The sequence below is a fragment of the Camellia sinensis genome, chromosome 5 (assembly GCF_055761805.1).
Source record: "Camellia sinensis isolate YWXY chromosome 5, ASM5576180v1, whole genome shotgun sequence".
Taxonomy (NCBI): Eukaryota; Viridiplantae; Streptophyta; class Magnoliopsida; order Ericales; family Theaceae; genus Camellia; species Camellia sinensis.
The window spans coordinates 142,526,247-142,532,099 of record NC_138965.1 but is presented as its reverse complement, the minus strand read 5'-3'; the positions used below and the strand labels follow the sequence as shown (position 1 = coordinate 142,532,099).

The 5,853-nt window shown below is 35.5% G+C and overlaps 1 long non-coding RNA gene across 1 annotated transcript; it reads left to right on the top strand.

The window, feature by feature from the left end:
* Window positions 1-358: 358 nt before the first annotated feature.
* LOC145790892 (uncharacterized) lies at window positions 359-2,967 on the top strand. The gene is made up of 3 exons (XR_014330239.1): window positions 359-654; window positions 754-2,101; window positions 2,653-2,967. It is a non-coding gene; the product is annotated as an uncharacterized LOC145790892 (long non-coding RNA).
* The last annotated feature ends 2,886 nt before the right edge of the window (window positions 2,968-5,853 follow it).

Sequence of the window (5,853 nt, the reverse complement as noted above, 5' to 3'; positions counted from 1 at the left end):
ATTGGGATGCGTGGTTACGTAGATAAAGAGATCAGTACAGCACTTTTTGAGTTAGGTAGCTTCTTCCAAGATCTATGCTCAAGGACACTGAAACGAAGTGAAATGGAGAAATTAGAGGAACGTATAGTACTCATACTATGTAAGTTTGAAAAGATCTTTCCTCCATCCTTCTTCGATGTGATGGTTCATTTGGCCATTCACTTGCCACGTGAGACTATTCTCGGAGGACCTGTGCAATATCGGTGGATGTACCCGATTGAAAGGTAATTTCTAAAATTGTACTTTCAAATGAAAGGTATAGATTATGTTGTGTGCCTAACCATACTCGTAATTGGTTATCTCTTCAAGGTTTCTCGGATCTTTGAAAAAGTTTGTCACCAATCGAGCTCGACCAGAAGGTTCTATTGCAGAGGCTTACATTGTCAAGGAGTGCATTACTTTTTGCTCAATGTACCTTGAAGGGATTGAAACCGTGCATAATCGAGATGCACGAAATGAAGATTATGGAGTCCGTCGTGAAGGTTTGATAATATTCACCGAAACTGCTCGTCCTATTGGCCAAATCAGAAAGCATGTTGAGATGTCACAGGAACTTCGTGATATTGCTCATTGGTTCTTATTATACAATAGCCCTGAGATAGAGAAGTATCTTCAGTACGTGTTTCTTATAATTATATATATTTTAACAATTATCATGTTATTAGTCATTAATAATAGTAGTATTTCACACATTAACCAAAACTATTTGAGTAGGGAACACAAGAATTTGTTACAAATTCCCAGTGGACAAGATATAACTCAGATACAACAGAAGGAATTTCCAAAGTGGTTCAAAGAATATGTAAGTCATTTTTAATATTCACAATTGGCCAAACACTATTAGGCTTGCATAAAATACAAACATTACTAACATAATTCAAGTGTTGCACATTGCATGTGGATGTAGATAAATAGATTGAGAGTTGATGAGGCACCAGAAGCAACCGAAGAATTGTGGTCCTTAGCGAATGGTCCTAATTTGCTAGTGAAAGAGTACTCGGGTTGTATAATCAATGGTGTCAGATTCCACACGAAGGAATTAGACAATCGTCGTAAGAGTCAAAACAGTGGTGTGCTTACCGAAGGGGACTACAAGGGAGAGATGCACGAATTCTACGGTCACTTGTGCAATATATGGGAATTTGAGTACATGTGCCAAAATAAAGTTGTTTTGTTTCAATGTGAATGGTACAACACCGGTAACACTGGTAGAAGTAGAACAGTACGATCTGACACATATTGCACAAGCATCGATGTCACAAGCCGATGGTATCAATCTGACCCTTTTATCTTGCCTAGTCAAGCTAAGCTAGTGTTCTACCTGAATGACACCAAATGGGGGCAACCTTGGCAAGTCGTGCAACGGGTCCAACATAGAGGTGTGTTTGATGTGCCAGAGGTTGGTGATGGAGAACCACCAGATCAACCAGAATTTAATGATGCATTCCAACAAGAAAACATTAACTCAGTTGTCCCGATCAACATTGAAGATATTATTCGATTTCATAGGGATGATATTGAAGCTGAGGTTATTTCAAATAAAACAAAGAGAGATGGTAGAGATGATGAAGAAGATGAAGAACTTGGCGTACTTGATGATGATATGGATCTTGATATGGAACCTGATATGGATTATGATATGTAGTTTTTGTTGTTTTTAGGTTTCTATATGGACATATGTTTTTAATGCATTACATGGTTATGATATATTTTGTTGCGTCTCTTCAAGTAAAATTATGCTTTATATTTCATGTTTGATATAAATTTATGCTTTTTAGTTAACCAAATGGCCAAAGGGGAGAAACAATGGATCAAACCAGGTTTTCTAGCGAAACAGAAGCGAACAGAGTACGAAATGGAAAGATATAAGACAATCAAGAAGAATAATAAGAAAATGGATGCTCTACAATTGAAGCGTATAGCAACTTCTTTGATGGGTTCTACTCAGCCCAATCGTGTTCATCAAAAGGGAAAGAAAATTAGGGTAGATGATGATGACTACATACCGTCAGATCATGAGGATGACACTGATGCTGAGTCCTTTGAAAGTGTTGACGATGAGGTACTATATGTATGGCCATTCATTTTTTTTTATTATGTCACTGATAGCTATATATTTGTTAACGATGCTTTGTTAATACTATCTTTATATTTCCGTATGCTTTATTGGATGAATAAGTCATAAAATAAAACTAGAAAATATACATCCTACATACAACAATATGCATACCAAAACAAACTGTAGGAGTAAGTTAGCTGGAACACAAATGTATAACGAAATAACACATAATTTGACCATGTTGGAAACACCAGATTGACAACTTGCAAAGAACACAATTAGGAAAAACCAATTAAAGATATTAGAACTACTGGTAGCTCACAACCACTCAACCACTCAACTTGCCTACAGGTTTTTGAGTGACAACACCCTTTACCTGACCATTTTAAAAATATTCAAAGCAACCACTTGTCAGGACCAGACTTGGGAAGAAAAGGAGTGGACTGGATCAGATTACAAATATCAACAGTGGCCTTGATGGGTTTCCATATACATATCTTTACTTATCCATTTTTATGTATTTATTGTTTATGCTTTTGTATTATGTTTTTTAGGGCTTACCAATGCCACCAAAACGATTGGCGCAGTCATCTCTTCAACCTTCGCACGAGGCAATTGTTGTTCCAAATGGGGATTTACATGACAATGTGGATACCCAACACTCACAGCCACTTGATGTCGATATGGAGGCACCGAGGGAGGCAGCCCCCCAATCTAGTGTCGGTAAGATACTGAATTTTACTAAGCTAAACAAATTCTCTGTTTTAATATAATTCTATGGTGCAAAAAATTTCAAGCAATTTGTTTCATAGGGATTGATTTTTTATTTTTTATTTTAGTTTTGGTCTCACTTGTAATTTTTTGTCATATAACACACAAAGTCAACATCTCTATTGGAGATGCTCTTAGTTTTCAAGCATTCCTAGTTCTTTGAACAAAAACATTGAAAAAGGAAAAATTATTTGGGAACTTGGTAATCATTTGCCTACATAGGAAATGTAGAAGTACAACCATTGAGCTAATTTCAAGAAAAACTGTCTTTTTTAGGTGAATAAGTCATAAATTAAGACAATGAAATATATAACATGTACAAGGGGTATACCTCAGGCCCTAATAACAACAGGACAAAGACTAAAATGCTGCTAAAAAAATAAAAAGCCTAAACCCTAGAACATGACCAAATCAAACCCCAAACAGACAAAGAGGGGCCATAAAATAAGGAAATATAGACAGCAAACAAAAATAAAAACAAACAATTTAGGAGGAGCATCCGAAAACTCCAACAAATAACTAACTGTACATGACAAAAATAAACAACATTCTAGCTGTAGCAAAATTTTCCAATAGAAAATTCAGTAATACCAATAGTAACAGTAGTAGCCAATAGCAACCAGATACACCAACTACGGCAGCATCAACCAACTACATGGCTCCATCAGGATTTGCAGATCCAACCAATCAAACAGTAGCAATATGTACAGCAGTAACAAATAGCTCACTATAATAGTCCCAGATTTTAGACCATAGCACAGCTGCATCATGCCCTACAGTATAGCTCAGCTAAAGGTGCATAGAACCCCAATAATAGCAGTAGGTATACTAGAACTAACCACTGCCCAGTTTCAGCAAACCCAAGCAGCAGATGCACCAACTCAAACAATGGTCAGTCTAATCTTCCTCTGCTATAAGAGACCCAATTCCCCTTTTCTGATTCAGATCTCAATTCCATTTACTTCACTGTAATTGATAGAGAAGATCTTTATGTTTGGTTTGTTAATTTTCCTTTTATTTCATCTAATTTGCTTTTGTCATCTCATACCTAACATTGAATTCCTGGTGTTATTATAATTTCAATTGTTGTTCTTGTTTTTTAGAAAATTCTGAATATACCCATTTACGTTTTGATTAATTGTAACCTAAGCAGATGCACTAAGCAGATACATCGTTAGCTCCATTATTAATCTCATCGTTAGCTCAATTATCAGAATAATGCAAAATTAAGTAACTAAGTATAGATATACCCATTATTGGATAATTGAGACTCAATTATCAGAATAATGCAAAATTACAATGTTTATTTATACAAAATGGAATTGAGTTCTGCTGTACAGAAATTGAGTTCCATTTTGGTGCTGGAAGGGTTATTCATGTTTTTGGCACAACTTGATGGTTAGGATAAATATTTTAGTTAGAGTTTGTGCAGTTAAGCATGGTAGTATTGGTGGACTTTGCTTTGATGGAATATGGATGCCCATTTCAAATTAAGGATCAAGTAAAAATCAAGCCAATGATACTTTCTTTGAAAACAGTTATTCATGTCAATTTCAAGAATTCCACTCCATATTTCAGAGTAAAGATTTTCAGAATTTGGAGTCCGTTGTGTCGTATTGCATACATATTTCTAATAATCTTTGATTATCTGAAACTGCAGAAGAATATGGTCCTACCTCTCTCTCTCTCTCTCTCCAATTTCTTCTTCAACCAGAAAGACATCTTTTCCCGCTTTAAATATGGAGACAACTGTTGATCTCTTGAATTGAGAGAGCAATTATTTCATTTAATATTTTGTTTCTTTTTCTCTAAGCAATGGCCCCTGCCTTAGGCTTCTAAGGATAGATTTCATGTTTGTAAGGGCTAGGGTGTTCTTGCATTAGGGATAGGGGCATTCTCTGTAAGCAATGAGCTGCACCTGCTCAGACACTTCAAAAAAATGGGCAAGGGGCATTGCGTCGGTGATCAGGTGTAATGAAAAATTGGGAAGGGTCCCTGCACTTTCCTAGACGACCGTGGGTAAAGAAGTTAGACCAGAGTTGTTGGTTTAAATAGGCAACTTCGTATGTTTGTACACTAACAAGTAAGACTGGTATTAGTAGACACTATGATTAGAAGGAAAATTAATATAGCATGTTTACAAGAAACTAAACAGATAACAAAAATAGGAGACATAATAATGCTAATTAAACTTGTAATGGAGAAAGTATAATTAATGTAATTAGTGCCTATGCACCCCAAATAGATAGGAAGAATATATTAAAGAACATCAAGGCTTAAACATTCATTTAAAACATTCAACAATGATCTTCATGATCTTCACAAACGATCATAGTTTCATTTAATTATTGATAATTTTATATATCTCAAAGCATCTTTATAGAACATATTTTTGTAATCTGTTAATAAATAAAAATTTATTAGTGACAACATTTAAATAGAGGTGTTCAAGTCTCCTTTGCTGCTGATATGGATTGTTGCTGAGATGCGTGGAGTCTATGGTAGCATGGGGCTGTTCTGTTTTGCTTTTGATAAGACCTACTATTGCTGCTCTGTCTTGGTGTTGTTTATTATTGCTGTTTGTTGATCTATACTACTGTGTGGCTTGATGATTCTCAGTAATGGAGGATGAATGCTCCATCAGTATTGTTTAGTTGCTGTCCATTAACAGAAGCTATGTTTAGTTGTTTGCTTAGCACCATCAGTTGGCTATTTATGTGAGTGGCTGCTTATTTGTCTAATTGGATGATTTTGTGATATGGAGTTAATGGGGGATGCTACTGTTCTGAAACTGTTCTGAGAATACACCTACTTAACCATGAGCCTCTTTTTTAATGTGGAGAGGTTTGATGAGAAGTACTAATTGTGTTTTTAAGGTGTATTTTCTTTTTGTTGTACCAAATCATTATTGTCATACTTAGTTTATTTCCAGCTACTGTGTCTTGAACATAATATTTCTCCATTTTATGTATTTTCCATCTGCA